The 22,337-nt window shown below is 36.3% G+C and overlaps 4 non-coding genes across 4 annotated transcripts; all 4 read left to right on the top strand.

Annotated features, from left to right (window-relative positions):
* Positions 1-3,162: 3,162 nt before the first annotated feature.
* On the top strand, positions 3,163-3,243 carry TRNAS-AGA (transfer RNA serine (anticodon AGA)). Its single transcript has one exon. It is a non-coding gene; the product is annotated as a tRNA-Ser (tRNA).
* Positions 3,244-6,414: 3,171 nt separating this feature from the next.
* On the top strand, positions 6,415-6,496 carry TRNAS-AGA (transfer RNA serine (anticodon AGA)). Its single transcript has one exon. It is a non-coding gene; the product is annotated as a tRNA-Ser (tRNA).
* A 3,173-nt stretch (positions 6,497-9,669) lies between these two features.
* On the top strand, positions 9,670-9,751 carry TRNAS-AGA (transfer RNA serine (anticodon AGA)). Its single transcript has one exon. It is a non-coding gene; the product is annotated as a tRNA-Ser (tRNA).
* Positions 9,752-12,877: 3,126 nt separating this feature from the next.
* On the top strand, positions 12,878-12,958 carry TRNAS-AGA (transfer RNA serine (anticodon AGA)). Its single transcript has one exon. It is a non-coding gene; the product is annotated as a tRNA-Ser (tRNA).
* The last annotated feature ends 9,379 nt before the right edge of the window (positions 12,959-22,337 follow it).

Genomic DNA, 22,337 nt, shown 5'->3' with positions numbered 1-22,337 from the left:
TTTTTCACTAATTATTCTGTTGGTGCGAAAGCGAACGTGATGTAAGTTACACTTCAGGCTAGATATTTCTACGCGACAACCGAACAGTAAACAATGGCATGACAAATGGATGTGACAAGCGCAACAGTAATTACACACTGCGCTGAGAAAATCGCTAAAGTACACATTATTAGAAAAAGATTAAAATAAAGCAAATGAGATTTTAAAATGATAAAAAACATTTGCATTGTCGTCTCACTTTTAATATTTAATAATCAAAGAAACAACATTTAACCGTTTTAATATAAATATTTATAAATAACATGTCCAAAGTACTCTCTCTCGAACGATATTTCACTGTTTAAATGATGCCTTGAGAAGTATTGATCGAAATGAGTTGAAAGGGATTTCACTTCAAAAAATAAAGTCGAATGTTTCATTAATTATTTTTACTACTGACTATTAGGTTTCTCCCTAGGTATTAAAACGATATCACTCGCAGTCGGTAGGATTCCAACCTACGCACGATTATCCCAATGGATTTCAAATCCATTATCTTAACCACTCGGCCACAACTGCCCTGAACTGATTATGCAATTTAATTTTCAAATACTAACCTAACGTACTATTGTATTTCGTAATATCTCATTCACATTACTCTGGTACATTTTCTTTCACATTTTCTATTCAAAGAAAACATAATGTAGAATACTTCTAAACGTTTGTTATCCAATCAATTATGAGGCAGCTAACTTTAATGATTAGCAGATGTTGTGCTTTCTGCGACGCCAATATCTACAGAACATTAACTGTTAAAACCTCGAACACTGAACAACAGAATATAATTCCAAAAAGTATTGTTTCTCCAATTCTTTTGTAAAAGAATCTAATTGTCAAAATTACTTTTCTCCAATCCTTCTGTTTTCTGAAAGTGAACGTGTTGAAAGTAACACCTCAGGCTACATGTATCTACACAACAACCGAACCGTAAACAATGTCGTGAGAAATGGAACTGACAAGCGCAGCAGTTGTTAGACAGTGCGCTGAGAAAATCGATACATTGCATATTAGAAGAAAAAGTGTATCAAAATAAAGAAAATGAGATGTTAAAACGATAAAAAGATCTTCCCTTTGAATATTTAATAATAAAGGTTTCGTCAATTTAAATAAACGATGGAATAAAGATTGTTTTATTTGTTGTGCTCCAATATTTATTTGTACTTCATGTGTGTTGAACGACTTCTGTTTGTAATAATTCTGTTTTACGGATTTTGGTCCTTCGGCGTCACCTTCAGATTTACGTTGGAAGAATATTCTTTTCCCCTATACATTCTCATCAAGCATGTAGCAACTGAGTACCATCCGTCACAAAGGCACGTGCGTACTCGATTCTTGTGAATGTGAAAGAAAACACAGTTATTATCTGCAGTTTTAGGTTGTTTTAATTTAAAGAAAATATTCTTCTATCCTTCTTCAGGCTGTGTGATAGGATATCAGAACAAAGTTTAAAGAACTCTCGTAGCAAGTGCACTTGAAAATCAGGCTTCAAAAATACGAACACGTCATGCTTCCTTTCGACACTATGAAGACACAACGAATTATACAGAAGTCCGCATCTCGATCAGATACCGCCCTAGTTCTAACCAGGCAACCATAGGTGTATTTTTAGATGTTAAAAGCATTTGACAGCGTTTAGCACAACGCCATCAAGTATAATTTAACACATCTGAAAACAAATCACACTGTTATTAAATGGATATCAAACTTCCTAACAGATAGAATAGCACAAGTAAAAGTCAATAAAACTATATCAAAAACTTTCAAAATAACTGCCCCAAGGATCAGTCCTTTCTCCACTACTGTATATTATTTTCGTCAGCGATATACCTTTTCCCAGTTTAACATACACTCACAATTCGCAATACGCAGACGACATTTCAATCTCGAGTATCTCCAGAAACCCACTATTGGTCATCTCTCGCGTTCGAGAAACTAAACAATGTCTCGAACTGGAGCAACAATTGAGAGTGGTTTTAAATCCAACTAAAACATAAGCAATCACCTTTACAGGAAATTAAAAAGACAAAGAAAAACTCTAGAAAAGTAAATATCTCGCTCGGAAATACGCCATTAACATGAGCAAACACATCACATTCCTTGGCATCACTTTGGACTCAAGGCTAACATGGAAAAAAAACATAACAACATGCACTCGTCAATCAAAAAACGCATTTTACATTTAATGACTTTAAATAGCAAACGCTCAAACTGCTCACCAAAGACCAATATCTAAATATACGAGGATTACATCCGTCCGTTGATAGACTGTGGATGACAAGTCACATATAAAATGCGAAGTAACGCACAACAAAAAAATCAAAGTACAACAAAATAAAATACTAAGAGCAGCAAACAGACTACCATCATACACTTCCGTAAATTACATACACCAAATTAGTAACTTTCCAACTCTAAGAAACAGACTCCCAGAAATGTCATACAAATGTTATTTAAAAGCAGAACACTGAAACAAACTAACTGCATCACTATGTAAATTGGCCAAAGCAGGGACAAAATACATTTTACAATATAACATATTTCAGCAATCACAAATCACACAACAAAGTACATAAAGATAAACCTCATGACTATAATATGTACTTATTTTTCAGATCTCGGGCACAGGACAGGTAAATCTTTCGGCGCCTGTCCTGTGAAAGTTGGGTTTCCCGGCGCATTCCCATTTCCCCCCGCAGCTAAATCTCAGGCATTGGATCTTTAGATCCCAGCCAAGGCAGCATTATTGTCCAGCACTGAAACGGGTCGTCTCGCGTTCATATTCAGCTGGATATCTGCTGTTTGGTTCCGGCCTGCCTGGCATCTTGGATGCCGCGTTTGCCTCGCTCACCAGTATTATGACCAACCTCTCCTCTTAAGTATAAAAAAAGTCAAAATAAAATAAAGGCAAAACCTCATGTAAATTTCAATAATTTCTCACGTGAGTGGAAGATGAGGAACCACAACGTTCCTGACCACCAGAGTTGGAGAGAGCATTGTTGAGATTTCTCTCTCTCTGAACTAAACACCTGGGATGTTCGTTTGAGTTTCCATTGAAAAAAACAACAAAAAAACTCGTTTTCATTTACACCTGAGAACTAACTTTCATTTATATCTTACCTACCAGCAGTCGTGGCCGAGTGGTTAAGGCGATGGACTAGAAACCCATTGGGTTTTCCCGCGTAAGTTCGAATCCTACCGACTGCGATATTTTCTTCTATTAATTGGAACGAAACACTTGGTGAATAGTTTCGAAAATATTCTTTTTTTCTGTGTTCTTTCTTATAAAAATAAAGAAATATTTTGAATACTTGAGTAGAGCAGCTAAAGATAGAGTAATTAGTGGCGCGAATATCGCACTCTGTAAAATTTCCGACGTATAGAAAGAATGTTTTGGGAACGTTGAAACGCCGGTATTCTTTAAATAATAACAATAGTTAGAGTTCACATGTTTAAAAGTTAGTTCGTAAGAAACAACATTTAACCGTTTTAATATAAATATTTATAAATAACATGTCCAAAGTACTCTCTCTCGAACGATATTTCACTGTTTAAATGATGCCTTGAGAAGTATTGATCGAAATGAGTTGAAAGGGATTTCACTTCAAAAAATAAAGTCGAATGTTTCATTAATTATTTTTACTACTGACTATTAGGTTTCTCCCTAGGTATTAAAAACGATATCACTCGCAGTCGGTAGGATTCCAACCTACGCACGATTATCCCAATGGATTTCAAATCCATTATCTTAACCACTCGGCCACAACTGCCCTGAACTGATTATGCAATTTAATTTTCAAATACTAACCTAACGTACTATTGTATTTCGTAATATCTCATTCACATTACTCTGGTACATTTTCTTTCACATTTTCTATTCAAAGAAAACATAATGTAGAATACTTCTAAACGTTTGTTATCCAATCAATTATGAGGCAGCTAACTTTAATGATTAGCAGATGTTGTGCTTTCTGCGACGCCAATATCTACAGAACATTAACTGTTAAAACCTCGAACACTGAACAACAGAATATAATTCCAAAAAGTATTGTTTCTCCAATTCTTCTGTAAAAAGAATCTAATTGTCAAAATTACTTTTCTCCAATCCTTCTGTTTTTCTGAAAGTGAACGTGTTGAAAGTAACACCTCAGGCTACATGTATCTACACAACAACCGAACCGTAAACAATGTCGTGAGAAATGGAACTGACAAGCGCAGCAGTTGTTAGACAGTGCGCTGAGAAAATCGATACATTGCATATTAGAAGAAAAAGTGTATCAAAATAAAGAAAATGAGATGTTAAAACGATAAAAAGATCTTCCCTTTGAATATTTAATAATAAAGGTTTCGTCAATTTAAATAAACGATGGAATAAAGATTGTTTTATTTGTTGTGCTCCAATATTTATTTGTACTTCATTTGAACGACTTCTGTTTGTAATAATTCTGTTTTACGGATTTTGGTCCTTCGGCGTCACCTTCAGATTTACGTTGGAAGAATATTCTTTTCCCCTATACATTCTCATCAAGCATGTAGCAACTGAGTACCATCCGTCACAAAGGCACGTGCGTACTCGATTCTTGTGAATGTGAAAGAAAAACACAGTTATTATCTGCAGTTTTAGGTTGTTTTTAATTTAAAGAAAATATTCTTCTATCCTTCTTCAGGCTGTGTGATAGGATATCAGAACAAAGTTTAAAGAACTCTCGTAGCAAGTGCACTTGAAAATCAGGCTTCAAAAATACGAACACGTCATGCTTCCTTTCGACACTATGAAGACACAACGAATTATACAGAAGTCCGCATCTCGATCAGATACCGCCCTAGTTCTAACCAGGCAACCATAGGTGTATTTTTAGATGTTAAAAAAGCATTTGACAGCGTTTAGCACAACGCCATCAAGTATAATTTAACACATCTGAAAACAAATCACACTGTTATTAAATGGATATCAAACTTCCTAACAGATAGAATAGCACAAGTAAAAGTCAATAAAACTATATCAAAAACTTTCAAAATAACTGCCCCAAGGATCAGTCCTTTCTCCACTACTGTATATTATTTTCGTCAGCGATATACCTTTTCCCAGTTTAACATACACTCACAATTCGCAATACGCAGACGACATTTCAATCTCGAGTATCTCCAGAAACCCACTATTGGTCATCTCTCGCGTTCGAGAAACTAAACAATGTCTCGAACTGGAGCAACAATTGGAGAGTGGTTTTAAATCCAACTAAAACATAAGCAATCACCTTTACAGGAAATTAAAAGACAAAGAAAAACTCTAGAAAAGTAAATATCTCGCTCGGAAATACGCCATTAACATGAGCAAACACATCACATTCCTTGGCATCACTTTGGACTCAAGGCTAACATGGAAAAAAAACATAACAACATGCACTCGTCAATCAAAAAAACGCATTTTACATTTAATGACTTTAAATAGCAAACGCTCAAACTGCTCACCAAAGACCAATATCTAAATATACGAGGATTACATCCGTCCGTTGATAGACTGTGGATGACAAGTCACATATAAAATGCGAAGTAACGCACAACAAAAAAAATCAAAGTACAACAAAATAAAATACTAAGAGCAGCAAACAGACTACCATCATACACTTCCGTAAATTACATACACCAAATTAGTAACTTTCCAACTCTAAGAAACAGACTCCCAGAAATGTCATACAAATGTTATTTAAAAGCAGAACACTGAAACAAACTAACTGCATCACTATGTAAATTGGCCAAAGCAGGGACAAAATACATTTTACAATATAACATATTTCAGCAATCACAAATCACACAACAAAGTACATAAAAGATAAACCTCATGACTATAATATGTACTTATTTTTCAGATCTCGGGCACAGGACAGGTAAATCTTTCGGCGCCTGTCCTGTGAAAGTTGGGTTTCCCGGCGCATTCCCATTTCCCCCCCCGCAGCTAAATCTCAGGCATTGGATCTTCAGATCCCAGCCAAGGCAGCATTATTGTCCAGCACTGAAACGGGTCGTCTCGCGTTCATATTCAGCTGGATATCTGCTGTTTGGTTCCGGCCTGCCTGGCATCTTGGATGCCGCGTTTGCCTCGCTCACCAGTATTATGACCAAACTCTCCTCTTAAGTATAAAAAAGTCAAAATAAAATAAAGGCAAAAACCTCATGTAAATTTCAGTAATTTCTCACGTGAGTGGAAGATGAGGAACCACAACGTTCCTGACCACCAGAGTTGGAGAGAGCATTGTTGAGATTTCTCTCTCTCTGAACTAAACACCTGCGATGTTCGTTTGAGTTTCCATTTTTTAAAAAAAAGAAAACTCGTTTTCATTTACACCTGGGAACTAACTTTCATTTATATCTTACGTACCAGCAGTCGTGGCCGAGTGGTTAAGGCGATGGACTAGAAACCCATTGGGTTTTTCCCGCGTAAGTTCGAATCCTACCGACTGCGATATTTTCTTCTATTAATTGGAACGAAACACTTGGTGAATAGTTTCGAAAATATTCTTTTTTTCTGTGTTCTTTCTTATAAAAATAAAGAAATATTTTGAATACTTGAGTAGAGCAGCTAAAGATAGAGTAATTAGTGGCGCGAATATCGCACTCTGTAAAATTTCCGACGTATAGAAAGAATGTTTTGGGAACGTTGAAACGCCGGTATTCTTTAAATAATAACAATAGTTAGAGTTCACATGTTTAAAAGTTAGTTCGTAAGAAACAACATTTAACCGTTTTAATATAAATATTTATAAATAACATGTCCAAAGTACTCTCTCTCGAACGATATTTCACTGTTTAAATGATGCCTTGAGAAGTATTGATCGAAATGAGTTGAAAGGGATTTCACTTCAAAAAATAAAGTCGAATGTTTCATTAATTATTTTTACTACTGACTATTAGGTTTCTCCCTAGGTATTAAAAACGATATCACTCGCAGTCGGTAGGATTCCAACCTACGCACGATTATCCCAATGGATTTCAAATCCATTATCTTAACCACTCGGCCACAACTGCCCTGAACTGATTATGCAATTTAATTTTCAAATACTAACCTAACGTACTATTGTATTTCGTAACATCTCATTCACATTACTCCGGTACATTTTCTTTCACATTTTCTATTCAAAGAAAACATAATGTAGAATACTTCTAAACGTTTGCTATCCAATCAATTATGAGGCAGCTTCCTTTAAAGATTAGCAGATGTTGTGCTTTCTGCGACGCCAATATCTACAGAACATTAACTGTTAATAATTCGAACACTGAACAACAGAATATAATTCCAAAAAGTATTGTTTCTCCAATTCTTTTGTAAAAAGAATCTAATTGTCAAAATTACTTTTTCTCCAATCCTTCTGTTTTTCTGAAAGTGAACGTGTTGAAAGTAACACCTCAGGCTACATGTATCTACACAACAACCGAACCGTAAACAATGTCGTGAGAAATGGAACTGACAAGCGCAGCAGTTGTTAGACAGTGCGCTGAGAAAATCGATACATTGCATATTAGAAGAAAAAGTGTATCAAAATAAAGAAAATGAGATGTTAAAACGATAAAAAGATCTTCCCTTTGAATATTTAATAATAAAGGTTTCGTCAATTTAAATAAACGATGGAATAAAGATTGTTTTATTTGTTGTGCTCCAATATTTATTTGTACTTCATGTGTGTTGAACGACTTCTGTTTGTAATAATTCTGTTTTACGGATTTTGGTCCTTCGGCGTCACCTTCAGATTTACGTTGGAAGAATATTCTTTTCCCTATACATTCTCATCAAGCATGTAGCAACTGAGTACCATCCGTCACAAAGGCACGTGCGTACTCGATTCTTGTGAATGTGAAAGAAAAACACAGTTATTATCTGCAGTTTTAGGTTGTTTTTAATTTAAAGAAAATATTCTTCTATCCTTCTTCAGGCTGTGTGATAGGATATCAGAACAAAGTTTAAAGAACTCTCGTAGCAAGTGCACTTGAAAATCAGGCTTCAAAAATACGAACACGTCATGCTTCCTTTCGACACTATGAAGACACAACGAATTATACAGAAGTCCGCATCTCGATCAGATACCGCCCTAGTTCTAACCAGGCAACCATAGGTGTATTTTAGATGTTAAAAGCATTTGACAGCGTTTAGCACAACGCCATCAAGTATAATTTAACACATCTGAAAACAAATCACACTGTTATTAAATGGATATCAAACTTCTAACAGATAGAATAGCACAAGTAAAAGTCAATAAAACTATATCAAAAACTTTCAAAATAACTGCCCCAAGGATCAGTCCTTTCTCCACTACTGTATATTATTTTCGTCAGCGATATACCTTTTCCCAGTTTAACATACACTCACAATTCGCAATACGCAGACGACATTTCAATCTCGAGTATCTCCAGAAACCCACTATTGGTCATCTCTCGCGTTCGAGAAACTAAACAATGTCTCGAACTGGAGCAACAATTGAGAGTGGTTTTAAATCCAACTAAAACATAAGCAATCACCTTTTACAGGAAATTAAAAGACAAAGAAAAACTCTAGAAAAGTAAATATCTCGCTCGGAAATACGCCATTAACATGAGCAAACACATCACATTCCTTGGCATCACTTTGGACTCAAGGCTAACATGGAAAAAAAACATAACAACATGCACTCGTCAATCAATAAAACGCATTTTACATTTAATGACTTTAAATAGCAAACGCTCAAACTGCTCACCAAAGACCAATATCTAAATATACGAGGATTACATCCGTCCGTTGATAGACTGTGGATGACAAGTCACATATAAAATGCGAAGTAACGCACAACAAAAAAATCAAAGTACAACAAAATAAAATACTAAGAGCAGCAAACAGACTACCATCATACACTTCCGTAAATTACATACACCAAATTAGTAACTTTCCAACTCTAAGAAACAGACTCCCAGAAATGTCATACAAATGTTATTTAAAAGCAGAACACTGAAACAAACTAACTGCATCACTATGTAAATTGGCCAAAGCAGGGACAAAATACATTTTACAATATAACATATTTCAGCAATCACAAATCACACAACAAAGTACATAAAAGATAAACCTCATGACTATAATATGTACTTATTTTTCAGATCTCGGGCACAGGACAGGTAAATCTTTCGGCGCCTGTCCTGTGAAAGTTCGGTTTTCCGGCGCATTCCCATTTTCCCCCGCAGCTAAATCTCAGGCATTGGATCTTTAGATCCCAGCCAAGGCAGCATTATTGTCCAGCACTGAAACGGGTCGTCTCGCGTTCATATTCAGCTGGATATCTGCTGTTTGGTTCCGGCCTGCCTGGCATCTTGGATGCCGCGTTTGCCTCGCTCACCAGTATTATGACCAACCTCTCCTCTTAAGTATAAAAAAGTCAAAATAAAATAAAGGCAAAAACCTCATGTAAATTTCAATAATTTCTCACGTGAGTGGAAGATGAGGAACCACAACGTTCCTGACCACCAGAGTTGGAGAGAGCATTGTTGAGATTTCTCTCTCTCTGAACTAAACACCTGGGATGTTCGTTTGAGTTTCCATTAAAAAAAAAACAAAAAAAAAACTCGTTTTCATTTACACCTGAGAACTAACTTTCATTTATATCTTACCTACCAGCAGTCGTGGCCGAGTGGTTAAGGCGATGGACTAGAAATCCATTGGTTTTTTCCCGCGTAGGTTCGAATCCTACCGACTGCGATATTTTCTTCTATTAATTGGAACGAAACACTTGGTGAATAGTTTCGAAAATATTCTTTTTTTCTGTGTTCTTTCTTATAAAAATAAAGAAATATTTTGAATACTTGAGTAGAGCAGCTAAAGATAGAGTAATTAGTGGCGCGAATATCGCACTCTGTAAAATTTCCGACGTATAGAAAGAATGTTTTGGGAACGTTGAAACGCCGGTATTCTTTAAATAATAACAATAGTTAGAGTTCACATGTTTAAAAGTTAGTTCGTAAGAAACAACATTTAACCGTTTTAATATAAATATTTATAAATAACATGTCCAAAGTACTCTCTCTCGAACGATATTTCACTGTTTAAATGATGCCTTGAGAAGTATTGATCGAAATGAGTTGAAAGGGATTTCACTTCAAAAAATAAAGTCGAATGTTTCATTATTTATTTTTACTACTGACTATTAGGTTTCTCCCTAGGTATTAAAAACGATATCACTCGCAGTCGGTAGGATTCCAACCTACGCACGATTATCCCAATGGATTTCAAATCCATTATCTTAACCACTCGGCCACAACTGCCCTGAACTGATTATGCAATTTAATTTTCAAATACTAACCTAACGTACTATTGTATTTCGTAACATCTCATTCACATTACTCTGGTACATTTTCTTTCACATTTTCTATTCAAAGAAAACATAATGTAGAATACTTCTAAACGTTTGCTATCCAATCAATTATGAGGCATCTAACTTTAAAGATTAGCAGATGTTGTGCTTTCTGCGACGCCAATATCTACAGAACATTAACTGTTAAAACCTCGAACACTGAACAACAGAATATAATTCCAAAAAGTATTGTTTCTCCAATCCTTCTGTTTTCTGAAAGTGAACGTGTTGAAAGTAACACCTCAGGCTACATGTATCTACACGACAACCGAACCGTAAACAATGTCGTGAGAAATGGAACTGACAAGCGCAGCAGTTGTTAGACAGTGCGCTGAGAAAATCGATACATTGCATATTAGAAGAAAAAATGTATCAAAATAAAGAAAATGAGATGTTAAAACGATAAAAAGATCTTCCCTTTGAATATTTAATAATAAAGGTTTCGTCAATTTAAATAAACGATGGAATAAAGATTGTTTTATTTGTTGTGCTCCAATATTTATTTGTACTTTATGTGTGTTGAACGACTTCTGTTTGTAATAATTCTGTTTTACGGATTTTGGTCCTTCGGCGTCACCTTCAGATTTACGTTGGAAGAATTTTCTTTTCCCCTATACATTCTCATCAAGCATGTAGCAACTGAGTACCATCCGTCACAAAGGCACGTGCGTACTCGATTCTTGTGAATGTGAAAGAAAAACACAGTTATTATCTGCAGTTTTAGGTTGTTTTAATTTAAAGAAAATATTCTTCTATCCTTCTTCAGGCTGTGTGATAGGATATCAGAACAAAGTTTAAAGAACTCTCGTAGCAAGTGCACTTGAAAATCAGGCTTCAAAAATACGAACACGTCATGCTTCCTTTCGACACTATGAAGACACATCGAATTATACAGAAGTCCGCATCTCGATCAGATACCGCCCTAGTTCTAACCAGGCAACCATAGGTGTATTTTTAGATGTTAAAAAAGCATTTGACAGCGTTTAGCACAACGCCATCAAGTATAATTTAACACATCTGAAAACAAATCACACTGTTATTAAATGGATATCAAACTTCCTAACAGATAGAATAGCACAAGTAAAAGTCAATAAAACTATATCAAAAACTTTCAAAATAACTGCCCCAAGGATCAGTCCTTTCTCCACTACTGTATATTATTTTCGTCAGCGATATACCTTTTCCCAGTTTAACATACACTCACAATTCGCAATACGCAGACGACATTTCAATCTCGAGTATCTCCAGAAACCCACTATTGGTCATCTCTCGCGTTCGAGAAACTAAACAATGTCTCGAACTGGAGCAACAATTGAGAGTGGTTTTAAATCCAACTAAAACATAAGCAATCACCTTTTACAGGAAATTAAAAAGACAAAGAAAAACTCTAGAAAAAGTAAATATCTCGCTCGGAAATACGCCATTAACATGAGCAAACACATCACATTCCTTGGCATCACTTTGGACTCAAGGCTAACATGGAAAAAAAAACATAACAACATGCACTCGTCAATCAAAAAAACGCATTTTACATTTAATGACTTTAAATAGCAAACGCTCAAACTGCTCACCAAAGACCAATATATAAATATACGAGGATTACATCCGTCCGTTGATAGACTGTGGATGACAAGTCACATATAAAATGCGAAGTAACGCACAACAAAAAAATCAAAGTACAACAAAATAAAATACTAAGAGCTGCAAACAGACTACCATCATACACTTCCGTAAATTACATACACCAAATTAGTAACTTTCCAACTCTAAGAAACAGACTCCCAGAAATGTCATACAAATGTTATTTAAAAGCAGAACACTGAAACAAACTAACTGCATCACTATGTAAATTGGCCAAAGCAGGGACAAAATACATTTTACAATATAACATATTTCAGCAATCACAAATCACACAACAAAGTACATAAAAGATAAACCTCATGACTATAATATGTACTTATTTTTCAGATCTCGGGCACAGGACAGGTAAATCTTTCGGCGCCTGTCCTGTGAAAGTTGGTTTTCCCGGCGCATTCCCATTTCCCCTCGCAGCTAAATCTCAGGCATTGGATCTTTAGATCCCAGCCAAGGCAGCATTATTGTCCAGCACTGAAACGGGTCGTCTCGCGTTCATATTCAGCTGGATATCTGCTGTTTGGTTCCGGCCTGCCTGGCATCTTGGATGCCGCGTTTGCCTCGCTCACCAGTATTATGACCAACCTCTCCTCTTAAGTATAAAAGTCAAAATAAAATAAAGGCAAAAACCTCATGTAAATTTCAATAATTTCTCACGTGAGTGGAAGATGAGAAACCACAACGTTCCTGACCACCAGAGTTGGAGAGAACATTGTTGAGATTTCTCTCTCTCTGAACTAAACACCTGGGATGTTCGTTTGAGTTTCCATTTTTAAAAACAAAAAAACTCGTTTTCATTTACACCTGAGAACTAACTTTCATTTATAACTCACCTACCAGCAGTCGTGGCCGAGTGGTTAAGGCGATGGACTAGAAATCCATTGGGTTTTCCCGCGTAGGTTCGAATCCTACCGACTGCGATATTTTCTTCTATTAATTTGAACGAAACACTTGGTGAATAGTTTCGAAAATATTCTTCCTTTCTGTGTTCTTTCTTATAAAAATAAAGAAATCTTTTGAATACTTGAGTAGAGCAGCTAAAGATAGAGTAATTAGTGACGCGAATATCGCACTCTGTAAAATTTCCGACGTATAGAAAGAATGTTTTGGGAACGTTGAAACGCCGGTATTCTTTAAATAATAACAATAGTTAGAGTTCACATGTTTAAAAGTTAGTTCGTAAGAAACAACATTTAACCGTTTTAATATAAATATTTATAAATAACATGTCCAAAGTACTCTCTCTCTCGAACGATATTTCACTGTTTAAATGATGCCTTGAGAAGTATTGATCGAAATGAGTTGAAAGGGATTTCACTTCAAAAAATAAAGTCGAATGTTTCATTATTTATTTTTACTACTGACTATTAGGTTTCTCCCTAGGTATTAAAAAACGATATCACTCGCAGTCGGTAGGATTCCAACCTACGCACGATTATCCCAATGGATTTCAAATCCATTATCTTAACCACTCGGCCACAACTGCCCTGAACTGATTATGCAATTTAATTTTCAAATACTAACCTAACGTACTATTGTATTTCGTAACATCTCATTCACATTACTCTGGTACATTTTCTTTCACATTTTCTATTCAAAGAAAACATAATGTAGAATACTTCTAAACGTTTGCTATCCAATCAATTATGAGGCAGCTTACTTTAAAGATTAGCAGATGTTGTGCTTTCTGCGACGCCAATATCTACAGAACATTAACTGTTAAAACCTCGAACACTGAACAACAGAATATAATTCCAAAAAGTATTGTTTCTCCAATCCTTCTGTTTTTCTGAAAGTGAACGTGTTGAAAGTAACACCTCAGGCTACATGTATCTACACGACAACCGAACCGTAAACAATGTCGTGAGAAATGGAACTGACAAGCGCAGCAGTTGTTAGACAGTGCGCTGAGAAAATCGATACATTGCATATTAGAAGAAAAAGTGTATCAAAATAAAGAAAATGAGATGTTAAAACGATAAAAAGATCTTCCCTTTGAATATTTAATAATAAAGGTTTCGTCAATTTAAATAAACGATGGAATAAAGATTGTTTTATTTGTTGTGCTCCAATATTTATTTGTACTTTATGTGTGTTGAACGACTTCTGTTTGTAATAATTCTGTTTTACGGATTTTGGTCCTTCGGCGTCACCTTCAGATTTACGTTGGAAGAATATTCTTTTCCCCTATACATTCTCATCAAGCATGTAGCAACTGAGTACCATCCGTCACAAAGGCACGTGCGTACTCGATTCTTGTGAATGTGAAAGAAAAACACAGTTATTATCTGCAGTTTTAGGTTGTTTTTAATTTAAAGAAAATATTCTTCTATCCTTCTTCAGGCTGTGTGATAGGATATCAGAACAAAGTTTAAAGAACTCTCGTAGCAAGTGCACTTGAAAATGAGGCTTCAAAAATACGAACACGTCATGCTTCCTTTCGACACTATGAAGACACAACGAATTGTACAGAAGTATAGTAAGTTTTATGATGATTATTCTTCAACCATACACATTCTTGTAGAATATATTAAATCTTGCACTGTGAAGGAGCTGAACGCTTCTTCAATAAATATTAAATTCCGAAGATAAAACCAAAGAGAATTATCATTAATTAAATTTCGTTATGAATGCTATACACGAGATATGGAAATATGTATTTGAATTTAGAAATTATTTTATGTTAGGACAACATAAATATGAAGCGAGAGCCCAAAGTGAAGAAGAACGAGATTTGTTTCAAAGTCCGTTTTTTGCCGATAAAATTATTACAAATACTGGATGTGAAACGTTTTTCCTTTGTGATTCTATGGCTATCTTCGTGTAACGTCCGTTATTTTGGAGTAACAAGTATTACATAATACTTTTATCAAAAACATTCGTTCAAAATGAAAAACGTTGCACGCTATACTAACTTTGTTTTTTCTTGAATTATTGTTTGTTTGTTTTGAATTTCGGGCAAAGCTACTCAAGGGCTATCTGCGCTAGCTGTCCCCAATTTGGTAACGTAAGACTAAAGGGAAGGCAGCTAGTCAACACCACTCACCGCTAACTCTTGCACCAATGAATAGTGGGATTAATCGTCACATTATAACGCCCCCACAGTTGAAAGGGCGAGAATGCTCGGTGCGACGGAGATTTCAACCCGTGAATCTCAGGTTAGGAGTCGAACTCTTTAACCCACCTGGCCATGCCGGGCCTTTTTTGAATTAACTATATAAACTTTAAACAACTGGATATAATTTAGTCATCATAGAAATATGTCAGAATATACATTTTTCGAAGGAACTGCGAAACGTAGTATCAAATGAACTTTTTAATTTTCGTGTAAATGCTCGTCGTAATAATGCTGATTTGGAGACACCCATGTTAAGATGCTTGATAGACACAGTTATATAAACAAAATATATTATGGTAAGATGTTTACTCACTTACTGTTGTTTTTGGTTGTTGTTTTTGGAATTTCGCACAAAACTACTCGAGGGCGATCTGTGCTAGCCGTCCCTAATTTAGCAGTGTAAGACTAGAGGGAAGGCAGCTAGTCATCACCACCCACCGCCAATTCTTGGGCTACTCTTGCACCAACGAATAGTGGGATTGACCGTACCATTATAACGCCCCCACGGCTGGGAGGGCGAGCGTGTTTGGCACGACTCGGGCGCGAACCCGCGACCCTCAGATTACGAAGCGCACGCCTTAACGCGCTAGGCCATGCCAGGCCCTACTCACTTACTATAAAATTATTATAATTTTAGAATAAATGTCACTTTTAGAAGTGGATTATTTATTTTCTTAGTTTAGTTATTTTTTAAACTAAATTCAATGTATTAATACATAGAAGTTTTTGTCCATTAAAGTTGCATCTTAAACAAACTGTCTATTTGATAAATAAATAAATACTTAATTGCTGTGTCAAGACAACATTTCATCATTATTATTTTATTGATGTTTGTCAAAGCAGTGTGTGTTTAAACTATTTTGATAAACTTAACTTTTTGGCTTAGTTGATTTTAACGAACATAAATATGTTTTAGAAATATAATTTGCTTTTTATATTAAGTTTAATACGCACATGCACAAGGCTGTAAGCAAGAGTTTCACATTGGAAACGAGCTTTAACTGAAAGCGATGCGTAAGCCTTTTGGTTTTGAAAGGATGTGTATAGTTGCGAAGTCAATTGATGCTTCTAAATAAATAAACCCCTGTTAGATACACACACCCACACACATTGAAAAATATTTTTAGGTCGTAGAGGGACAATTTAATTTGGGAGGTTGAACTTCCCAGGACCTTTTATACATGCCGCCCACAGCTTTACCTTTTTGAACCACAGTGATGACGAGAAAATCCACTTGTAGAGAAAAATATATATGTAAAAACGGTTGGTTTGGGTTGAGAAAAATTTTTATGTAGAGGAGCGAACAATGTTTGGACCTACTTCGGCCATCGTGAGGTTTACATAGAAAGAAAGAGGTAACTGACCGATAGCTGACCACGTTTGAAGGGGGTTGTGTAAATGAGTATAGGAATGTAGAGGGCGTGCTTAGATGTTTGATTGTATTTATTAATATTAGGTATAAAGGTGTTCCTTTGTATTGGTTTATTTTGGTCTTGAGTTGTTGTACAAGTAAGGCTTCTTTCATTTTGCGTTTGTTTCTTTATTTAGTATTTGAGTGTTTTCTATGGTTATGTTGTGTTTATTTGATTTGCAGTGTTCGAAAACGTGTTAAGGTGACTTTCTTTGTTCTTTGAATCTGGTTTCCATTTTTCGACTTCTTTCTCCAATATAGAATTTGTGGCAGTTATCATATTGTATTTTATAAATAATGTTGGTGTGGTGTTTGTCAGTGTAGATTTTACATAGTATAGACCTTAGTTTTGTGCCTGGTTTTTTAATACATTTAGTATTACCTGGAATGTCATATTTTGTTATTAGTTTTTACCAAATGTTGGTTATTTTTCTGCTGATGTCGAGAATATATGGAACACCTTTATATCCATATTAATAAATATAATCAAACATCTAAGCACGCCCTCTACATTTTACACTCAGTTACACAAACCCTTCAAACATGTGGTCAGCTATCGGTCAGTTACCTCTTTCTTTCTTTGTGAACCTAACGATGACCGAAGAAGGTCGAAACGTTGTTTGTTCCTCTACATAAAAAAATTTTCTCAACCCAAACGAGCCGTTTTTACATATACACTTTTTGAACAACGAATAATCTTACCAATATCGTATCCCTCTACAAACTCGTTATGTAAAACATTTGAGATAGAAATTACTAGACTAAAAGTACCGCTTGAAGTCACGTATCCTCATCGTTTCATTAAAGTTTGCAAAAACATACACGAGTCTCTTTCAGCCACTAAAATGTAATTTACCTTTTTATATTTTCTTAATTTGGGAGGAGGTAAATGTCCCTAAGCTCCTATTTGGTCAGAACCCGAATATATAATTGCTTTGGGTATTGTGCTGTAGCAAAGTTATTCACTAAAATAATATCTTAAAATTTTGCTACCTTTACGTCTTGCCTCACCATTAACGTTAATTACCAATATGTATAATGCTTAAATAATTAAAAAGTTCTTATAAATTTATATTATTACAACAACAATTAAGACGGTGCACCGATAAAATAATACTAATCACTATTTTAGGTTCATCGTTTCGCAAATTATTCAGCTGATTATTCATCATGTGACCAAAAATAAAAACAAACTCACCTTTCAGCCTTTGATAATACACTCAGTGGCCACTTTATTAGGTACACCTGTTCTTTAACGCAAACAGCGAATCTTGCAGCTGCAGCTCAATATATAAAGCATGCAGACATGGCTAAGAGGTTCAGTTGTTCAACCAAACATAAGAATGGGGAAAATGCGTGATCTAAGCGAATTTGACCGTGGAATGATTGTTGGTGCCAGACGTGGTGGTTCCAGCATCTCAGAAACTACTGACATCCTGGGATTTTCACCCACTACAGTCTCTTAAAGTTTACAAAGAATGGTGCAAAAAATGCCTTGTTAACGAGAGATTGGTTGGTTGGTGTTTTATGGTGCCAAACATCCATTAAAAAAGTTAAAATTAAATTTAGTAAAATCATAAAAGGAAATTAAGGCAAAAAACATAAATAGTATAAAACCAATGTTTACATCTAGTCTACAGCAGTAAGAGAAAAACTACAGTAATACAAGTTGTATAGGACTTTCTGTAACATAACTGTAAATATCATAACTTGCCAGGAAGACTAACAGGTAAAAATTCAAAAACCACCGTCAGTCACCTGACGTTGGCCTTTCCAGTCCTGGTTCCGAGTTATTTGACATTATGGCCATTTTCAGAAAGTAATAAAAGTTTTAAAAGACTTGCAGCAAAATTTTAATTATAACTCGCCAGGATGACTAACGGGTAGTACAAACAGCAGCATTAGGCACCTGAAGTTGGCCTATGCAGCCCTGGTTTTGTGTATTTCTTTGATGTTATGGCCATTTTCTATTTTCAAATCGAACTAAATGAACTTTGATTCTTAAAAAGGAATCGCAATAAAAAAGGTCTAATGTATATATTAAAACACTTAAATAATATTAAAAAATTAATGGCCTTTTAAAAACTAAAAACATTTTCAAGGTGGACAGTGTGACCATCACCAATAAAACCGTCTAATGTAATGGATAAACCTTGAGGCAGAACATATTAAAAATAGTGCCATCGTTATGACTGTCAACGTAAGGATCTGAAAGAGGAATTTCGACTTAATCGAGTTAGAACAACTTCCTCTTTTCCGATCCTTACGGAAGCAAGAAGGCCAAAGTCCAATATAGGGTTTTATTTGGAAAAGCTTGTTTTCACATTGCTCACTCCAAGCCGACTGCCAACTGACACGGAGCAGAGCGTTGAATACAGGACCATAGTCCATGCATGGAACAGGCACAGCAGTGATAGTGCCAGAGCAGATAGATTTAGCTGCAGTGTCGGCGAGCTCATTTCCGCGAATACTAAAGTGGCTCAGTATCCAGAAAACTGGATAGAAGTAGATGTCAAAGAGAAATGTGCCAGTCGGTTTTGGATGTCGGCGAGAACAGGGTGTGAACTAACGTGAAGCGATTCCCAGGGCCAGTAGAGAACTAAGCGAGTCAGTATAAATAGGGTAGTTTGAGTACTGCTTAGCTTCTATGGGATCAAGGGCAAGAGAAATAACATACAGTTCAGCAGTGAAAACAGAAGCTGTAGAGGGGATTCTGCGTGCACCACCAAACCACAACAAACCATGAGAGAGCTCACACAGTCATCTGATTTCGAACCATCTGTATAAATAGTAATGGAAGATTTGAATGATGTTCACCAAATAGCAGACAGTATTTCCAACCAGGAGTGTATACTTTTCTCTGAACTTTAAAAAGGTAGGTCACAATTGGGGACTGTCAGAAGCCATGGTGGAATGGGCTGACCAGATGGGTGTTGAAGTTGATTCATTGACTTTAACCATGGAGGTCAAAAAGAGATCCATATGCACTCCCACTATAGTAGTGGAATGAAATGCAGCAGCATACATCCAAGATGAAGTTGTGGACAGCAACTTTTGAGCCTCAGAGTACTTACCCTGAGTAATGAATCGTTTTCAAATGTTGCATCTCTTTTTCTTCCAACCATTTAGGGCAAAATCAAAAGTAGGAGGGGTGAGAACCATTGCAATTGATGCAATGAGGGTCCCTTTCACACTCACAGGCATCGTGGAACTTGCCACTACAAGGAGCACACGTCAAGGAACCATGAAATGACATGACGTCTTCAAGTGACTGAACTACTAACAATGGAAACATCTGAGAGGATTTGGAATGTATGGCCATACCCTGCAATTAAGATTACCTGCTTTCATGGTAACAGGCGGACGTGGTGATGTAAATGCTAAAATAAGAACACTGATCAGCATCATAATTCCATCTTTGCGAGTGTAGATACATCTTACTGCAGAAACTCTTTGGGTGGAGAAACCAGCGAGAATCTCCAACTCAGGGATGTTCTTCAAATCCCTCTCAACAATAACTCCTCGTGATGAATTCAAAGTAGCATGAGGTGTAACCTCAATAGGTATATCCCAATTGCCTTTGAATGCAAGAGGAGTTCATTGTGTTGAGATGTAGATGTTTCCACCAATGCCACCAGATCAAAGCTTCTTTACTGACTTTGGAGAGCCAGCAAGTCCCTCTAGTCCATTCTGAATGAAAAAGGGAAACATTTGCCCTAAAGGTTTGTCTGAAAGAGAATGCAGGATAAGAAAATGAGGTACAATAGGTATTACAGATGTTGAAGATTGCTGCTCAGAATCTTCAAGACGTGGTCGTTTTCCTATGGGCTGTTTTTCACTATTATATTTAAGTTTTTATTTGGGAGGTCCAAAATAAAACAAGGAATATTTCAGTGCCCACTGACCCTACCCACCATGGGACGAGAGGACGCATTACAATGCCATATTAGGATACTGCAGCAATACCAGGGTTTCGGTAAGCACAATACCCAAACACCAGCATCAGATACAATGTCCACAACACTTGTTGAGAACATCCAACACTGGTACTTGGTTGACCCTAGCCTAAGTGGACCAGCTGATTGACCCAAGGGGCCAACCCAAGGCTGCCCGTCTACAGGAATTCAAGGCCAAAGAGGTGTTTTAGGGTTGAGCCCCTCAACCACCAGGATCCTCTACTCCCCTTTACGGGTCCCCACGCACGGCAAACACGTGGGTGGATGTTTAGATCCCAGAGGAGATAAACTGAAAGAACAGAACCTTCCCTAGGAAGTCCCCTCATCACGTTCAAGAATCCACACCAAGGGAATTAATGAGAGAGGTCAGAGGAGAAAGTGCCAGATTTGTTCAAAGTGAAAGGAAGGCCAAAACTACTGAAATAACTACTCTTTCCAACAGCGTTGTGCAGAAAGGCATCGATGAACGCACAACATATTGAGCCTTCAAGCAGATGGGCTACAGCAGCAGAAGACCACATTGGGTTCCACTCCTATTAGCTAAAGTTAGGAAGATGATTCTGACCACGATCCCTTTATGGCCACAGCATACCTGTTTACTAATGGCTATTTCCAGCAGAATAATGCAACATCTCACAAAGACACATCATCTCAAGCTGGTTCCACAAACATGACAGTGACTTTAGCGTACTCCAATGGCTTTGCACAGTCCCCAAATTTCAGTACAGTAGAGCACATTTAGGATGAGGTGAAAAGGGAGATTTGCAGCATGAATGTGTGGCAGACAAATCTACAGGAAGTGTGTGATGCTATCGAGTAAGCATGTACTAAAATCCCTAAAGAATATTTTCAATACCTTGTTGAATCCATGTCCCAAAGAATTCAGGCTGATCTGGAGGCAAAAGGGGTACTACTCTGTACTAGATAGGTGTACCTAATAAAGTGGCAACTGAATGTATATATAATATCACTAAATAGTTTAATGTTACATTCCTGCACATCAGTACCTAGTGAATGCCACGTCAGCAACATAAATATTTTACGTTCTTTTATTAGAGTTTTAATGTTACAACACACATCTCAATATTTAGAGTGAGTCATATCTGCAACTGAAAATTTAGTGCCATTCTTTTAGAATACAGTTGTGTTTCACACATCAATATCTAATGCATGTTTGTTGGAAATGTAAATACTTAATATGGTTAATTTAATACTACTTTCACGAACAGTTTCATTGAAAAACAAACAGCAACATCCAAGTGTTCTGCACAAGTGCATAACATCAAACAATCGTTTAATTAACACTGACAGCTTCTGATTTCAATCTAGCCCCCATATTGTGTACACCTCATGCAAGTTGTCTCACCTCTGTGTCCACCACCAGGTCAATGAGATGTTTCTAGATCTACAGTACTATAAGCCCCCGATAGCACAGCGGTATGTCTGTGGACTTGGAACACTAAAAGGCGGGTTTCAGTACCAGTGGTGTACAGAGCACAGATAGCCCTTTGTGTATCTATAAAAACTGGGATTTAACTCCTTGCATATGCAGAACAAAGTGTAGCATTTTTGCTAAAAAACGAATCATTTTTGCAAATTGAAGAAATAGCTACATTAGAAGTATTAACAGTTTATTTCTTGAAAGTAGTTTTTCTTCTTATCATTTCATTAAAAGTTACTACACAGCTGCAAATTAAGTTTGCACAAAAATCTACTAGAAACCCAGCAATTAATTTTAATACATAAAATTTTACTACAAGTTCAAAAGTTGGTTATGAAAGACATTTCAACAGTTACTGGACAAATCCATTTAA

Source organism: Tachypleus tridentatus, chromosome 8 (genome assembly GCF_004210375.1).
Source record: "Tachypleus tridentatus isolate NWPU-2018 chromosome 8, ASM421037v1, whole genome shotgun sequence".
In the NCBI taxonomy this organism is placed as follows: domain Eukaryota; kingdom Metazoa; phylum Arthropoda; class Merostomata; order Xiphosura; family Limulidae; genus Tachypleus; species Tachypleus tridentatus.
This window is presented reverse-complemented; position numbering and strand designations above follow the sequence as displayed.